This window comes from Alligator sinensis, unplaced genomic scaffold, assembly GCF_000455745.1.
Source record: "Alligator sinensis unplaced genomic scaffold, ASM45574v1 scaffold1115_1, whole genome shotgun sequence".
Taxonomy (NCBI): domain Eukaryota; kingdom Metazoa; phylum Chordata; order Crocodylia; family Alligatoridae; genus Alligator; species Alligator sinensis.
In genome coordinates, this window is record NW_005842317.1 from 725,509 (window position 1) to 744,352 (window position 18,844).

General features: G+C 48.7%; 1 protein-coding gene across 1 annotated transcript in view; it reads right to left on the bottom strand.

Annotated features, from left to right (window-relative positions):
* KLF10 (Kruppel like factor 10) overlaps positions 1-413 on the bottom strand; it is a 5,609-nt gene extending 5,196 nt beyond the window's left edge. Inside the window, exon 1 of the mRNA XM_025209937.1 lies at positions 157-413. The gene's annotated coding sequence lies outside the window, so the exon portion shown is untranslated. The remainder of the gene's footprint in view (positions 1-156) is intronic.
* Between the last annotated feature and the right edge of the window lie 18,431 nt (positions 414-18,844).

Sequence of the window (18,844 nt, forward strand, 5' to 3'; positions counted from 1 at the left end):
GCCTGGGGCGGCGGCACCAAGCGGCCGTGACCGCCACCGCGTCCCAGGCCAAGCTGGCTTCCCCGCCTCCCCGGGAGGGCTGCGGCCTGGGCTGGCTTGCTTCTCCCCCAGAGCAGCCCTGCCCGGCTTAGGGAAGGGTCTGGGGCTTTGTCCCACCTGTCCTCCGAGCGCTGTCCCTTGCTCCCCCGACTGCCCCTGGGGTGGGCACGGGGCTGGGAGTGATGGAGCAGGCACTGGTCCCCCACCGGGACCACCCCAGTCCGGTGGGAACAGGGTGCCGGCTGAACGCCGCAGTCTCTCCAGGAAAGATTTTTACAAGTAGAAATTTCCCTCCATAGGCAGGAGCATCCGTTCATGGCCTGTACATCCACACTGCAGCTTGTGTGCTCGTGCCCATGCCGGTAGGGTTGTCTGCCTGCCCACAGACTGCAGCGTAATGTGGGCTGGCCCCTAAATAAGCTGGATCAGGTAGTGGAGGCAGTTTGGGTGTAGCTATGGCCAGCTAAGTTTAGCCTTTGTGGAGCTAGGGCTTTGTGCTGCAGGCTGTGGCATAGATATACTCTGCCTCGCTAACGAAGAAGAAGCTAGGACATGATGGTGGAAGACAGTTCGTATTGTATGCGCCTATTCTGGCAGCAAAAGAAGGCACTTTGAAACCTGACTTCTTTGGGGAGGTTGAGACATAAAACCATGAGGCCATTTTACTTACTGGGGTGGTCCTTGGTAGCTATTTGTGTAGGTTCTTGTACTGCTTGCAACAGTGCTGTATGGGAGTACCTAATGCATGTTAATAAATACCACTCCTGCTAGGGAAATATCCTTTTACAGACATAGATGCTGACAGATTAAGTGACTCACCCAAGATTTCATAGGTGATCTATGGCTGAACTGCAAACTAGGTCTCACCCCAACTAATGTCTTTGCTGCTCTGCCATGGTTTATGAAGGGTCTGGCTTGGATCAGCTTGCTGTATGCCATGTTGGGGCCTGTTGTCCCTACAGACCAGATGTAGGTGAAACAGTTGAAATCAGCAGGCACTGTTTGATGCATGGCTTTGGTTACTCTGGCTCTGGATGACTAAGTTGCTTATAAATGAGAAAAAAATCAAAAAGGGGCTCAGTCAGGTAATGTATTTAAATAATTTTTAAACCCAATTTTTTGTTGAAAACTTTTGATGGGAGAGGAAATGTTCCAGGTTTTCTGTCTTATTTAATTAGTCAAACTTCTTTTTTTTTCTCCCTTTGTATTTTGAAAGGAGCTGAAATTAACATGGCTTTAAAATGGTGGTTGTGCAGCGTCCTTGTCCAAAACATGCTGGTGGTTATGCTGTAGAAGCTCCCCTTGGGCCTGACCCACTTTCCATTAAATTCAATGGGCATTGGACTGGGTGCAGTTTTGGAGGAATTTTGAAAGCACTTTTGAAACCAAATAATATTACAAGGAAAGCACTAAAAATATTTTCTGTATTTCATAAAAGTAGTTATTTTCAGTCCTGGAACCAGTAAACCTTAGATCATCAGAAATCACCCCAAATGCTTTAACTATATATGCACAAGGACAGATGGGGAGGGCAGTGGCACAGATGCACCCCTCCTCCCCTCTGCCCCCCCACTTAAGCCAGTGCTGCTACTGGAGCAGCAGCTGGGGACTTTTTTTAAGTCTCAGCTTTGGGTAAGAATCCTCCCTCCCTTGCCCATGGTTGCCAGTGTCCTGGCTGCCCCAGAAGCGTGGGTAGCTCCAGAGCCACTCCTGCCCATTCCAGCCAGGTGCTGTGAGAAGCCTGGCTCAACTGGGGACAGCAGCAGCAGCAATCAAACTCTATCTCCATGCTTAGTTCCTCAGATGTTCCCTGCCAGCCTGGGAGTGGGTACTGAGAAAGGGAACCCACCTGCTGCCACTGTTGTCTCTGGCTGAGCTTGGCTGCATATGCAGCCTGACTGGAGTGGGGCAAGAATGGCTTTGGAGCCTTCCTCCACCCACTCCTAGGTCAGCTTGGGACAGTAGCAGTGCTGGGCAGAGTGGGGAGTGGGAAGAGAAGGGAGCTGCCTCTGAGCATGGAGGGGAACGGAGGTGGAAAAGAAAGATTCTTACCTGATTGAGGGACTTAAAGACTCCCAACGCTGCTCCCCCAGCATGGTCTGTTCATCCCAGTTTGTGGGGAGCAGGCTGGGAATGAAGGGTGCGGCCATCCCTGCAGCGCTGGTCGCTGCTCCCACACCCCCCTCTACAAAATCCTGGATCCACCCATGTATACACATGGTGCCAACAAAGTGTAGGTATATCAGGTGGAAAGCAGCAGTTGACAGACGTGCTGCATAGAAACATCAAGCATGACATTTTCACTCGGGACATTAAGCAAGCCACTAGCGTACAAAGCCTGCCCTTGGATTTTCAGCCTATATGCAGAGCAGGTTTGCACCCATGTACTCCATATTCAGGTGGTACAGCTGCTTGTTATCTGTATTACCACAGCTCCTATGAGTCCCAGTCAGGGACCAGAAAAAAAGACAATCCCCGACCAAAAGAACGAACAGCATAAGTATATGAAACCTAGAAGGGTCGCCTATCAAGTATGTAACTATTTTAAAACATCAGGTTACAGTCAGTGTGTTTTTAATTCCAAAGGCCTGAATCTCCTTTCTTATACCCCTGTAAGTCAAGAGTAACATAACATTGATGGTATTACCAGTTTAAACTGATGTGGGTTGGAGGAAAACATGCTCCTAAATTCCTTTTGTACATACCTTTCTCATAAATACGCTTGTTCAGTCATTTGGTATCCAAGAAGGTACATGCCAAGTATAAACCTGAAGTGGCTCCGCTAAAGTTAATAGAGGACTCCAGATTTATACCAGTGAAACTCAGAACAGAGTTTCAAACCCAACCCAAGATTTTTGTTATCCATGTGCATACCTGCCAAAATAGAAAGAATAACTTATTTCCTTCATGGGGAGGAGGGTGACATTTATTGTTGGAGTATTCATATCCGGTTACAGCTATCATCTTTTCAACCAGATGGACTGGACAGTCTTCTTTTACAGCTGCTCCTTGTATCAACTCAAGAGGTTACTGGAAGACACCTATTCTTTACCCCTGGTTTCTTTCTTCTCAGTCCTTTGTAATCAGCTGTGTACATGCATGCTGTACTAAAGCAACTTGGCTGGATTAGCCCCTGTTGGAATCTCTGTCAGGTCTGAACTCAATGCAGGTATGAACTACTTTGGTTATTAATAGGTGAAGGATGTTGCATTCAGCTAAGCTATTTCAGGGTGACAGACCAGCAGAATAAGTAATAACTAAATATTAATTCTGGTCCTCTCTGTCACATTTTGCAAGATCTTCATCTCTCTTTCTTCTTAACCGTTACTTTAACTGATTGGCAGACATTTCTGAAGCCCTCAAGTCCAGCAATTTTCTCTTGCTTTTGCTGTGCAGTACACAAGAGGAAGAGCAGCAACTGTGTAGCATGAGAAGCTGGCTAGGTTTGGCAGCATCTGAAAGGTGCCACCTATAGCCAGGTTATTAGTGTGGTGGTTCTTGCTGAAGTGCCACCCTCGAACAGAAAAATCTAGCTCAGTTTCACTCAGTCACCTTGGTAGTCAGAGATCCTTCTTCCTACTAGTACCCAGCTCTGTCCTCCATCTTGTAAACTACACACATGGTCAGTAATTGAAACACCATTATAACAGGTGCAGACTGGACCTAGCATAAGCCTAAATTATGGATAATATGTGCATAAGCTTGTATAAGTACTCACTCAATAAGCAGTATTCTGGAAAAGTAGAATGAAGTCTGTTGGTCAAAACCACCAGTTTTGGACTAAACCAGGTGTGGCTAATTGTTTTGGAAAGCACTAACAGTATTTTAGGGTAGCAACTATAGTACCTTGGGATGCCTATACACGTGCTACAGGGTGGGTGGAGGGGGGGGGAAGCGTTTTAATTAGATCAGCTCTTGGGAGCCACTAGAATTAAAATATCACAGTGTCTCATGTATTCAGTGTCCTGAGTTTCAAAATGGCCATGGGCCTTTACTTAAAGTTTGTTTGCCTAGCTTTAGTTAAAGTACCCCTGCTGCCATTTTGAAATGCAGGATGCTGAATACATGAGATGCTGCAGCACACTGGAGCATGCTAATTAGAATGCTCCAGCAGACTTGATTAATCGAGTCTGCTCCGACACATTCTAATCAGAACGCAACAGAGCGCGTGTATATAACCCGCGGGGCCAGAGTTTGATACCATGAACTATTTCACTCCTCTAGTTTGAAAAAGTTTAGTGACTGATTTAACCAAAAATGTCTTGTGTACAGTTTTACTGTAATGGTTGTTTTTGTACTAAGTTTCTTAGATAAGTTATAAACACAAAGCCTTATCAGCAAAGATCATAAGCCAAAGTGAAAAGAAAATAGGATGGTGACAAGCAGCATTCCATGATGGTGAGAGCAAGAGATAAGAAATCATCCCTTCTAGACTGCATCTTTCACACAAACATAAATTCTATCTATCTGACATCTTTGCAATACATAAAAGAGCTGGTTCAGTTCCAGTGAAACAAAGGAGCTGGAATAAAACCAGTCAAAGAATATTTATTAAAATATTAGAACAAGCCACCTATAAATTGGAGAGCTCAAATTCAAGACCTGCTACCAGTCTGTATGCTACCTCCCAGTGGCAACGCATGGGGGTGCAGAGGGGTTCACATGCAGCCCCTGAGAGCACCGGTGCACCCCACTAACTGGCTGCGCTCACCGCTTAGGCGATGGGCAGAGCAGGCAGGAGGGAGTGCCAGTGCCCACCTTGCAAGCACTGGCCAATCACTGCAGCCACTCCCGGAGGCGAATGCAGCGATCAACTGCCGCTGCCCGTCCCAGGCAGCGAGATTGGCTGTGGGGGGAACTTCCCACCCGGTTGGTGGGACTGGTAATGGGGTGGGGGTGAGGCACAAAGGCCCCCCTGACTAAAGTGGCACCAGTTACTCACGCTACCTCCCTCCTGGGTCTCCCCAACTGGTATAGGTGAGAATCTATATTGTGCTGTTGTGGGTAGCTAGATAGGCATTGGACTATACATGTATTCAGTAATATGCCTGACAATAAAAAGTAAGGCTGTACATTTGTCTTTTGCTGTTTTTCTGAACTGGGTGGTGAAAACTAAGGGAATTATGGCTGTACCTTAATTTTGTGTCTAAGCCTGCTGAAGAGGTCCTGGTCATAGGTGGGCTGTGGTCTTGTCTCTCTAAAGTCTGATTGGTTCCATCCCTCTTCCCTGCCTATGCAGGGGGTCGGACTTGATGATCTATTGAGGTCCCTTCCGACCCTAACATCTATGAATCTATGTTTTTGGTAATAGGAACAGGCCTGGCAGAGAGGGCAGCTATGATGCCCCCAGTGACCTCCTTAATCCTACCCTGCTCCAGCTATTTGGTGTACCTCCTCTGTGCCTTTCCTGCCATGCCTTATTGTCAATGTTATGCTACTTTAGGAGGCTGTGGTGTCTTCCCCCCTCCCGCAGCCCTAGGGCAAGTCTACCAGTACTGCCCTTAGCTAGACTCGACTCTCAGCCACTCTAAGCGCTCCTTCACCAGTTTGACACTGACCATTGGTTGGCAATCACCCTTCCCTCCCCTGCATCTATCCAGTACCTGACCAGGTGGGTGACCACCATTTGTATGCAGAAACACCAACACAAAGTATTCATTAAAGAGTTCAGCTTTCTCCTGACTCTATTATTAGATGCCCTGTCCCGTTCTGCAAAGCGCCCACATTTCCCTTGATCTTCCTCCTGCTCTCTATATACCTAAAGAAAGGCATCTTATTGTCCTTGATTTTAGTTGATCTCAGTCACTGCCCTTGACGTCCTTATCCTCTCCCTAAAAATATGGGCTATATTTGTGTATTTATCCTTGGTGACTACCCCTTGTTTCCACTGTCTGTAAGCCTCCTTTTTCTTTTTTAAGCACTCCTTAACTCTTCTGGTAAGCCAAGAGGGCTTCCCAGCCCCTCTACCACCTTTTCTGCATACAGGAATGGACTTTTTCTCTGCTCTGAGGATCTCTTCTTTGTGTAGCAACCACCCTTCCTGAACTCCCTTCCTCTCCAGTCCCTCTTCCCATAGGGTCTCTCCCACTATTTTCCTAAGCTCACTGAAGTCAGCCTTCCTGAAGTCAAGCACCTCTGCCCTTCAAGTTGACTTCCCTGCCCTACAACAGATAGTTCATTTTACCATCTCATGCTCACTATCTCCCAGACTACCCTCAATTCTCAGATCTCCCACCAGGTCATCCCCTTTGGCTAGAACCAAATCCAACAAAACCTTCCCCCTAGTTGGCCCATTCACCTCCTGTACTAAATAAAGTTCTTTCACACAGGTCAAAACCTTACATGACCACTCAGATCTGGCCGAGTGCTCCTCCCAGCAGATGTCAGGGTAATTGAGGTCACCCATGACAACCATGTCCCTTGAACGTGCAGCCTCCAACAGTTCAAGGGACACAATGAATCATGATAAACAATTCTTGATGAATTCAGTTATTTTTGGCTGAGAATTAATCATTTTATTTCCTCAAGGAGACACATTTCTTTGGGTTGCCTTGATTCTACAATTTTCACTGAAATTCTGCACATGAGGATTCCTGTTGTCTTTCTCAGTGCTGCTGCTTGCTCCCATTTCTCAGGGAAGTTCTTACATTGTCACTCACTGCCCCAGGTTGAAGTTTTCTGTTGTTCCCTTTGCATCTAATCTGATTGATATAAATTGCTTCCATCTCTATGGTATGTGACAGACCTGTTACCCCTTTGAAATGGCAAAGCCTACATTTCCCACTTTTTGGTTACATTCAATTGTAGTGCTATTTGAGGATCTTCTGTTCTGTGGATGGGTCTTTTAGGGCATGTGCTGAAAAGACTGATTGGCTGACTCTTTTTTAGAAAGGAATTCCCAGAAGTGTGCTCCAAATCTCACTCTCTAACAACAGCAAATAGATGTTTATAAAATACTACTGTTTTCCCCATCACTATAGTTATCCTTTAACAAAAGAAATCTGGTTTATTTTTACCTTTAGAGCTCTATCTTTCTACTGAAGTCAACCTGAGTTTTCAGTGAGAAAAGGAGATCCATCCTTGAATGAACCCTGCTCTAACAGAATGTTCTAAACACTGCTGGGAGGAATCTGTATTTGTGAGGATGGCTACGTGCTATGCAAATCCACACTTCTAGTTAAATAAATGATATGGGGTAGATGCATGAGTCACTTGCTGTGGGCGCAAAGAGAAGTGAGAATTTTCACTCAATCTGGCCACAGAAAGAGGTCTATAGCCATAAGCAAACCTAAATGCATGGCTGCAGAATGCTTCAAAAATGCCTGACTGGGTGAAAATCTGAACCCCCACTGCATGAGGGTTCAGATAAAGATGTTTAAAAAAAGAGCATCTTCTGTAACGTGTCTGTGTCTCACAGCCTGCCACTGTTTTAAGAATGGGAGAGAGGAAAGGAAGAGGTGGGATTTGGGCCTTGGGTTTATACAGCCTCTGAGGTAGGGGGGCTCCAGTTGACCCATCCCACCCTCTAGCACTGTCTGGGGAACCCCTAGAAAGAGCTCCCTCTGTTCCCTTCCCCCCACCCATTCTGAAAACAGCACAGGCTGGCAGGGAGGAGGGGCCATAATTAGGGACCAGGTTCCTAAATTATAAGCACTCTGGAGCAAAGACTGTTTACACAGCACTAAGCATGTTGGGATCCCAAATTGGCTTAAAACCTTTGAGCACTGCAGTGGTGCCACACCTACAATATAGATATGAAATAATACCAAAGAGCTCACTCATACTCCCTACAACTGTTTTTTTGCTCTTTCTCTCTGGGTTGGTTTCTTTTCCTTTTCTCCTTTCACTTGCCTATCCTTCACTGGTATTTTCACACATGTACTTTGCCTCCTATTAATGCTTTTTCTGTGACTCGTACCTTGTTGATGCCTCCTCCAAAATGACACTGCCTGCAAACACATACCACCCACCACTGACCTGCTTCAGCTGTCATTCCCCATTTGCCCCTGCCAGTCTCTCCTCCCTTTCTTCTCCCAAATGTCATTCCCATTGTTTCCAAATTGCCTTCTCTCACTCCCCCTCCCAGGTGTCAATCTCAATGTGTCCCTTTCTGCCCTGTCTCATACCAACAACCGTCATTCTCAACCACCACCTCCTCACAACCCTTCCCCATTGTAAATGGACTGGGAAAATTCAGCAGTCACTTCCAGCCACTCTTTCTGGCAGTCTTTTCTACTTTCCCCGGTTGAATTCTCTTCCAGTTCTAATACCCTAATCCTAACCCTAACCCAGCTGACCCTCTCCAGCCCGTCTCTTCCCAACTGCTGTTCTTGCTTGTCCCTTCCAAGCAGCTCATTGCCACTTCAGTTCCCAGAGACACCCTCCCCAGGGGCTGTTCTCAGCTGCCCTCTTCACTGTCTTTCCCAGTCAGGCCCTTGGCCATCCTCTTTCCTATCTGCTCCTCTCCCAACTGTAAGTTCCACCACTTCCTTCTCTGTTTCCATTATCACCGATGACACTTTCATTGATGCTTACTCCCAGTTACCAGAGCCTGTAGGCTCCTTTGGATTCCAGCGTTACGTTCCATCTCCTGTAGTATTTTGCTTGCCACTGGCAGGGCAGCAAGGATTAGGATATTGCTGAATCCGAATTCTTGTACAATTCTGAGACTGCTTGGGCTAGACCTCCAGAGGAGATCTGGCCAGGGGTGCAGAAGAGCTGGATTCTGGGTGCAGTGCCTTGTCAACAAATGTAGTGGAAAGGAAATTTGCTGGCATGTAGTTGGTACAGCCAAGTCTTGTTCTGGATGGTCAGGTACCTCTGGCAGGGAGAGTGTGCTAAGGAGAAATGGATCAAGAAAGGGGGAGGGAGTGTGGTGCAGTGGAACTTGGCTAAACCTGTTCTCTACTGGCATAGGATCCATTAAGGACCCCATGCCAGAGACAACTTAGAGTAGGCTTATAATAACAACTACAGGATCAGCGGCAGTTCTGGGGATGGTGCAGACTAGTCCTCAATATTGGAAAACCATAACCTGTGCTCTGAGACCCTTAGCTTGGTTTCAAGCGTCATCTTGAGAGAATCTGGTCCTTTCTGTATGCTCAGTACTACAGACTGGTAGCACAAAGCTCAGTAGGGTGGAGGTGTGGGTTAGTGTGGGCCAAACTGACATTTTCTCCCTCCCACCACCATCCCCTCAACTATTTGCCATGCTCTTTGTGTGAACTGCAAAGCAAAACCACAAGATCTCTGGTGCCAGAAAGGCTGCTCCTGCTTCAGAGACTGGCAAATTTGACAGTTTCATTTTCACACACCCAGAACAGGGCAGTGGGTGTGTGGAAGTGCAGGAGTGTGAGGGGGCGAGATGGGAAGCGCAGCTCTGAGGCAGCATAAGAGCGGTAACCAAGGAGCATGAGAGGGGAGGGAGGAAGGCGAGCAAACTGGAACGCAGGCAGAGGGAGGGGGAGGTTGAAGCAGACTGGTGTGTGACAGTATGAGAGACAGTTATGCTTTTCCTGGCTTAATCTGGCTGAAAAATGACTTGCACCAGTAGCAGCCATTTCAGAAGTGCTTGGCTAGTAGGGATGGGGGACAAGGTAACTCTAGGGGATGGGGTGAAGAAATGATGTGAGGATCTAGTAAGCGTGGGGTGGAGTGGAACATGCTGTTTGTCTGGCGGGATTTAAGGGAGAGGATGGCTCGTGTGAGAATGAGGAAATGAACAGTGTGTGTAGACCTCAGGAAGGGAGAGAAGCACAGGAAGAGAGAAGGGGGGGTGTCTCTCTCTCTCTCTCACTCTCACTCTCACTCTCACAATGCAAGGCAGTGGCCAGGGACAATACTGGCCCCAGGAGAGATCAGCAGTGCCCTGGTCATAGCAGCAGTTTTGGTGTCAGAGAAAAGGCAAAGCTTAGTTGTAACACAGATAAAAAGGATGCTTTGTTAAAGCTGTAATTGCTTCTAGCTGCTTGGCCCCCAGACTGTTGCCTAGCTGACAATATTTTGTTTCTTTCCTGTCTTACATCACAGCTGCAGTCATTAAACTTTGCTGCTGTGCATGCGTTTCACAGAACAGCACTTGTGGCTCACTGCCTCTCTCCTCTGCTCGGCACTTGCGACTGCTCCTGAGTCATCCAAGTTCTGGTTTCAGCTGCCCTGATGGGAACTGGTCTGGGAAACCAGCAACCATGACTTGCCTGACTGCTGGTCTGAGGCTGTCTGCTAGGGAGGGAAGCAACTCAGACACCCATTAGGATCCTTCCTGAACTCCCTATTGTGAATAAGGTAAAGGAATCAAAGTGAAATAATTTGTCCTGTCAAATAAATGGTTTTCAATACATTGGTTTAGTTTTTCAGCACCAGCTGTGGGAAGCATTTGAACTGTCACAACTGGCTCCGACTTAGCTGAGCTGCTCTGTTTTCCAAAGACCTTAGGAGCATGAATGTCATTAAAGATCCCTAGGAGGAAGCTGACCCAAAGTTACTTATTTCCACATAAGTTTAGGAGTGAAGCTTTTTAGCATGTGTGAGATCTGTCTGTCTCACTGTATTTTCTATTTTGTTCTGAATGACTGAGGAAGCCACAAATCCAGCCTGCAGGTCATATTCTTTTGATGTGGCAAATGTAATGATCATGGAATTGTGAAGTTAAAGCAGAGAGAAGAACCAGCTGCCAAATCACAGCAATGTAGATCCTCAGCTGACCCAAGCCATTTAAAACTCTTCTGGGTCTAAAATCACTGTATCACACAGGTGCTGCCTTGTACTCTTTGCTGAGGCAAAGTGTTTTCTTAAAAGAGCTTTGCCTAAGGGGGAACTGCAGGATTAGGTCTTTTTAGAGTCTCTTAAGAGGCACAGTTGTGTCATCTCTGTGCTTCACTCTCTGTGGTGAAGTCTGTTAAATCACTCCTCCTAAAATTTCAGCCTCTGAGCTGAATTATAGAAAGTCTTACTCCTCTCAGGAGACTGTCTGAGCTGGTTTTTCCCTTTGGTGATAGAAGTATACTTATGTCAGACAAACTTGTGGGCCAGACAGCTCTGCAGGATTGGAATGGCCAGAAGCTGGAGCAGGAGGATTTGTAGCTAAGTGCCAGGCCCAGTGCCCACCGTAGTTAATGGGAGGTTTTGCATTGGTTTCAGTGAATGCTGAATCAGGCCCTCAGCCAGGAATTCCTTCTGTAGTTCTGGGGCAGCCGGGGCGTTGCAAGCCCTCTAGCCTTCTTCTGCAGCATGCAGTATGTGCTGTTTGCTTTTTCTAGCTAGCTTGGCTGGCTGGCTGTGTTTGGGACCTCACCTTTAGGCTCTCCACCCCCTAATTTGGAAGACTAGCCTTAGCATGGATGCTAATACAATACCTGCACTGCAGGTGACATGTCTGTGGCTTAGGGAAGTAGGATAGCTCCTGACAACCTCTCCCTTTTTACATCCATGGACTAACACATTGCCTTGGGCTGTTTTCAAAGCCATTGAGTACTAGTTCCAGTGCTTAAAATGCAGACCTATAAACGATGTGGTAGATTTTGTTCACATTTTGTAGAAACTGTCTGTCTGTCTGACAGCTGAATTTAATACACAGTTTTAGACAGATTGGGTTTCTTTTGCCACAGAGTGAAAACTCCATAAAACTGGGATCTGAACCCAGACTGCAGGCAGAGCCTTAATTGCTGTATTAGCATCACAAATAAAATCAGTTAAGAAGGTATGTAATGCAACATGCAGGTGGAAACTTGCATTTTGCAATCCTAGCACTTTATATACAAACTAGTAATTTTAAATGCTGGTGACATGTTGACTATCAGGATTAATGTAGTCTATGTAAAAATATCTCAGTTTATCAACTGAGGCAAACCTGGGGGCCCAGGTGTAGTGCTCCCAGATATCAAGAACTTTTCTACTGTGCTATTGGAGAGCCTGGGTTAATGGGCACTGCTTTGGAGGGAACTTCATATCCTTACTCCCACAGCCGCCCAAAGTCGGAATTGTAAGTAGTACACACACATTTATAATTTGGGTAAGAAAAATACCAATTAATGACATCATGTTTGTGTCTGATGCAAGGATTCCTGTAGGTGATATCTGTTATTGGAGCAGCTGCATGGTTGAGATAGACACGTTTTCAAATGCAGTGCATTCTTCTTCAGGTATGCTGTCATCCACTCAGTTCTGAACGTGGGCACGTTTCCAGGGTCAACATGGCATAAGTGCGGGGGAGCCACAGAGCAGATGAAGGACAGGAGCACTTTATCTGAGAAAAAGTTTGTGACTGATTTTCTAGAAGTGTTCTTGCTGGGATTGCAGCCTTTCAGTGCAACGTCCTGGTTGTATAGTCAATAAATTCTAAGCCTGAGGACTGTGTGCATGTTCAGCCAGTAACCTGTGCATGTTGATGCTAGAACAGTATGTGTGCTGGTGTTTGCACATACTGAGCTCAGCTGCACATGCACAACTGGGATTGAAGCCCCTTCTTAAAATTAGATCTTTGGTCTCCCTTGCCCTGAAGGAGCTTTGAAGTCTGACTCAAACTCAGGTCAACTGCATGACAGCTGAAAGTGCCATATGCAGGGTAACAGTAGTGCCCTGGAGGAGGACACACCCCTGAATGCTTTCTACTAGGGCTGTGTGAGGCTTTGGATCGCGTTTCGGATCCAGGGCCACTTCGGATGCTTCGGCGTCCGAAGCAGCATGCCCAGAGCAAAGCGTGGGCTCATTTAAGCTGTCCGAAACGGTTTGGAGCTTCCGAAGTGCTTCAGAAAAGCTTCAGATGCTTCAAATGCTGAAAGTGAAAGTTAGAAGAGGGAGAGGGAATGGGGGAGGGAGGGAGATCGGGGTGGGGAGGGGGAGCGGGGGAAGACTGACATGTGTAGGTGCCCAGTGAGAAGGATTTCTCTCTGGCTGCCTTTCCAAGGACAGCATCTGGGGGGGGACCTAGAAACAGCATAAAAGCCTCTGTTTGGAGGAGTGCTGTGCCTTTTGCTAGCTTGTTCCCTCTCAGGAACTGTATGAGAAAGATACCCCAGCAGACTCAAGCATCTCAGCTTGGTTACTTTACTCAGTAGTTGAACTTGCCTGCTCCTTTTTGTTGTTAGAAAGGATTGGGTAGGATTTAGCTTAGCTTAGCTTAGCTATTCAATTACTATTACTATTACTATTCAATTCATTTCTTTCAATTTATATTTGCTCTTTTTTGTGTGTGCAAACTTTGAAAAAAGAAAGCTGTGTTTTCCCTGCCAGCTTGATCCATCATTGTCCAGGGAGGCACACAGATTGCACACACACACATACACAATATAAAGAAGAAAAATCAGATATTCATAGGAGAAGACGACAGACAGACAGACAGCACACAATTTTTACATAGCTCTTAACACTGAAGCAAATAATCAAAGAAGAGGCCAGTGCATGCACGCAACAGAGGGAATAAAACATATAACACAAAGCTGTATGTTTTGTGTTGTGTCTCTGTCTGCCTGGAGCGAGGATTCAGGATGTGATGGAGATGAACCCAGCCATTATCCAGCCAACTGATTACTACCCCATGGTCCTAATCCATGTGGGCACTAATGATGTGGCCAGGAGCAGCCCTGATTGCCTGATGAAGGACTACCAAGTTCTAGGGGGCAAGCTGAAGGAGATGGGGGCACAGGTGGTCTTCTCATCCGTCCTTCCAGTGAGCAGACGTGGACGACGCCATGAGACCTGCATCAGAGAGGTCAACTTGCAGCTTCGGAAATGGTGTCTCAAGGTGGGCTTCAGCTTTTTGGACCACGACCCATACTTCAGGACAAGAGACATGCTCGGGTGGGATGGGCTTCACCTCTCCTCCAAAGGTAAGCGTGTGTTCTCTTTCAGGTTGGCCGATCTCCTCTGGTGGGCTTTAAACTAGGCTTGTCGGGGGAAGGGGAGGATGAGGACGGAGGGAGCCGTGGAACACCAAACCAAGAGACGCCCACAAGAACAGCCCAGCCAAGATGGCAACAAGCACAAGAAATACCCAGGTAAGAGACAGGGGCCCAGATAGTCCTGGGATTAGCAGGGCGGTGCACACACCTTCAGGAGGTCTTAAATGCCTTTAAACTAATGCTCGTACTATGGGGAACAAGCAGGAGGAACTTGCCCTCCTGCTAGCTAACACAAACTGAAACTTTGACTGAAATTTGGTGGGATCCAGTGCACGACTGGGTGGTAAACATGACGGGCTATAGGCTGTACAGGAGGGATAGAACAGGGAGGAAATGTGAGGGTGTAGCGCTCTATGTCAAAGAGCAGTACACATCCTCAGCAAAAAGCACTATGTCAGAGGGGGGGCAGACTGAAGTGCTCTGAGTCAGAATACAAGGGAGTCGGGGGGAAAGGGACTGAACAGTGGGGGTCTACTACAGGCCACCCAACAAGGGGGAAGAGCTGGACCAGGAATTCTCAGGTCAGCTTGCGGAAGCAGTTAAGTCAAGGGACGTAGTCATCATGGGTGACCTAAACTACCCAGACATCTGCTGGAAAGAGTAGTCAGCCAGGTCTGACCACTCACGTAGGTTCCTAGCTGAGTTACAGGACCTCCATCTAACCCAGGAGGTGCACAGTCCTACCAGGGGAAATGCCTTCTTGGACCTGGTCCTGGCCACAGGCAACGACCTGGTGAGTGGACTGCGGGTTCTCGACCACCTGGGCGATAGCGATCATCACCTACTGGAATTCACCATCCAGTGCAGGGTATCAAAGGCCTGCAGCAAGGCAGCAGCCCGGGACTTCAGGAGGGCGGATTTCAATGAGGTAAGGAGACTAGTCAGGGAGGCACTGAGGGGAGGGGAGTTGGGAGTCCAGGAAGAGTGGTCATTCCTTAAGGAGACGATCCTCCAAGCCCAAAAGGTGACAATCCCAACATGGATCAAAGGGGGCAAGAGTGCTCAAAAGCCCCCATGGCTCACCAAAAGCATCCAGGAACATGTCAAAGCTAAAAAGGAGGCGTACACCCAATGGAAGGGAGAGGCCATCACCAAGGAGGATTATACCTTCATTGCTCAAAATTGTAGGGGGGCTGTTAGGAACGCTAAAGCGGAGACGGAACTGGGACTAGCGACCCAGATCAAAGGTAACAAAAAGGCCTTTTTTAAATACATAGGGTGTAAAAAGAAGGTAGCGGGCAATGTGGGGCCTTTGCAGGACATGCTAGGAAATCTGGTGGTTGCACGAGACAACAAAGCTAATCTCTTCAACAATTTCTTTGTCTCCATTTTTCTAAGCAGGGACCAGGTCATCCCCCCCACCAGGATCCCAGATGGACCCAGGGGAGGCGCAGCCAGGCCCAGGGTCAGTGAGGACCTGGTCAGGGAACTTCTGGTGAGACTAGATGTATTCAGATCAGCAGGTCCTGACGATCTCCACCCCAGAGTGCTGAGGGAATTAGCAGAGGTCATTGCGGGACCCCTGGCACAGCTTTACGAGCACTCATGGTGCTCTGGTGAGGTGCCAGAGGACTGGAAAAGGGCCAATGTGGTCCCCATTTTCAAAAAAAGGAGGAAGGAGGACCCAGGAAACTATAGGCCTGTTAGTCTTACCTCAGTCCTGGGGAAGCTCTTTGAGCTAATTTGAGAAAATTATCCAGGAGCACATCTGAGAGGGACCAGCAGGGGAGATTATGCTTAGGGGCAACTAGCATGGGTTCATTAGAGGCAGGTCCTGTCAGACCAACCTGGTTGCCTTCTATGACCAGGTCACAAAAGCCTTGGACGCAGGTGTCGTGGTAGACATAGTCTTTCTGGAATTTAGGAAGGCCTTTGACACTGTCTCTCACCCCATTCTCATTAAAAAAATTAGGCAACTGTGGTGTTGATGCCTACATAGTCAGACGGGTCACAAATTGGCTGAAGGGCCATACCCAGAGAGTGGTGGTGGACGGGTCATTTTTGACCTGGAGGGATGTGGACAGTAGGGTTCCCCAGGGCTTGGTCCTTGGGCCCACACTTCAACATCTTCATCAGCAACTTGGACAAGGGGCTGAAAAGTACCTTGTTCAAATTCATGGATGACACTAAGATGTGGGGAGAAATGGGCACACTAGAAGGGAGGGACAGGCTACAATTGGATCTGAACAGGTTATAGGGGTGGGCAGATGAGAATAATATGGGATTCAATACTGACCTAGGGAGAAAGAACCAGCAGCATACCTACAGGCTGAGGAACTCTCTTCTTGTCAGCACAGAGGCAGAAAAGGATCTTGGAGTCATTACTGATTCCAAGATGAACATGGGCCACTAATGTGGGGACACAGTCAGGAAAGCTAACTGCACCTTGTCATGCATCCACCGATGCATCACAAGCAGGTCCAAGGAGGTGATCCTCCCCCTCTATGTGACACTGGTCAGGCCACAGTTGGAGTACTGTGTCCAGTTCTGGGCGCCGCACTTCAGGAGGGATGTGGTCAGCATCGAGAGGGTCCAGAGGAGGGCCACTCGTATGATCAGTGTGCAGCAAGGCAGCCTACGAGGGGAGGCTACGAGACCTGAACCTGTTCAGCCTCCACAAGAGAAGGCTGAGAGGGGATCTGGTGGCCATCTATAAACTGGCCAAGGGGGGCCATCAGGCAATGGGAAAGTCCCTGTTCCCCCGAGCACTACTGGGAATAACAAGGAATAACAGCCATAAGTTGACTGAGAGTAGATTCAGGCTAGACATCAGGAGGCACTACTTCAGTCAGGGCGGCTAGGATCTGGAACCAACTTCTAAGGGAAGTGGTGCTCACTCCTACCCTGGGGGTCTTCAAAAGGAGGCTAGATAATCACCTAGTCATTTGACTCCAGCATTCTTTCCTGCCCATGGCAGGGGTTCGGACTTGATCTAATCAGATCCCTTCCGACTGTACTAACTATGAAACTATGAAACAAAAGGAGTGACACACACACACAGACCTTTTACAGCACAGGAAAGATTAATATGAAGCGTGCTGGAAAGGCAGGTTCCAGGTCTTCTGGCAGGGGAGGGAGAGTGGGTAGGGGGAGAGCTAGAGCTGCAAGCCGGCCCCTCCCCCCCAAACACAGATGCATTTTCTTCCCAAGCAGCCATGACATCAGTGCTGCCAGTGGAAGCAAGGAGGTGGGAGCAGTGTCTGCACCTGACGTCCCTGCACCTGCGCCCCCTCCCCTCAGTCCAGAAGTGGGCACCAGCAGTGGAATCACTGTCTCCTTCACCCCAATGTCATCTCTCAGCGTGAGCCTCCCACTGCCAGAGGAGGAGCTGGAGCTGGAACCAGGGATGCTGAGCGCATTGGGTCAAGCAATTCTGGAGACTGAGGGGGAATCAGAGTTTGTGCTCCACACCCCTCAAATTTCCCCTGACAGGTCTCCTCCGGAAAGCAGTACCTCGGAGGAGGCTGAGGTTGTGGAGGCAGCTCCTCCAGCTGTCGAGCCTCAGCCTGCTGAGGAGTGGGATAAGGTTGGATCCTCAGTTTCAACCCAGAAGCAGGGGAGCAGAATAGTGTGGGAGCATTTTGAGCTGGCAGATGATCCCAGGTTTGCCATCTGCCAGCACTGCCGAAGGCACATGAACCATGGCAAGGTTGTGAGACACTTTACGGCCATGCTGCTGCATCTGAGGAGGCACCACCCCCTTGCCCTTCTTCCTGCTGCTAAGCCTGGCACCAGTGTGTGTGCGCTGAAAGGGAAGTCCCCTGCTTGCTCCAAAGACCCTTCCCCGCCAAAGCAGAGGCAGGCCACCCTGGACCAGTGGGGGAAAGGTGGACAGAAAGCGGGGTGCGTTCCCAAAGCGAGCAAGATCACCCAGAGCACTGGGGAGATGGTTGCTCTGGATAGCCAGCCCTTTTCCCTAGTTGAGCAGCCGGGGTTCAGGCAGTTTGTAGCACTTCTGGCCCCATTTTACAAAGTGCCCGCATGCACCACCTTTAGCAGGGCGGTGGTGCCCTCCCTGTATGAGGCATGCAGGGAGTACTAGGAGGAGCTGCGCAAGGCCGGGCCACAGGTAGCCTGGCACTTCACCTCCAACATCTGGAGCAACTGGGGTGGCGATCACACCTACCTCTCCCTCATGGGGCACTGGTGTGATCAGTCAGGCCATTGGTGGGCTCTACTGCAAGCTGAGGTGCTGGATGAGTCCCACACGGCAAAGGAGATCATGGGGGTCTTGAATCGCATGGTGCAGGGGTGGCTCGTTGGGCAGGCCGAGTTCACCCGTGGGTTCATGGTCACCGACAACAGGGCCAATATGGTGAAGGCTGTCTATGATGCCAACTTTGTTGGCGTCCGCTGTGTGGCACACAGGCTGCACCTAATAGTGAGGGATGCCTTGGAGGGGGACAGGGCTGCCAGTGACGGTGCTGCCACCACTACTGCTACAAGCCAGCTGATTTTGAAATGAAGGAAGGTGGCGGACTACTTCCACCACAGCATTAAGGAGGGCAAGATGCTGTGGGAGAAACAGACAGAGCTGAGCATCCCGCAGCACAGAATCATGCAGGATGTGGAGACTCGGTGGAACTCCACATACCTGATGCTCAACAAGTTGATGGAGCAACAGAAGGCCATCCATAAGATGGCCTTGCTTGGGGAGATTGGGATCAGCGGACCCCTGAACACAGCTGAGTGGGGTACCATCTCCCAGATCTTGGTGGTCCTCAAGCCCTTCCTCAAGGCCACTGAGACCCTTAGCGCTGGCAATGCCCTCCTCAGCCAGGTGATCCCCCTAGTGAGGGAACTGGAGAACCAAATGGAGAAGTTCCAGGGGATTAATGTTCCTGGCTGGGACAGGCCACTGTCACCAGATGTGTGGGCACTGGTGAGGCGGCTGGAGGGGGGGTGGG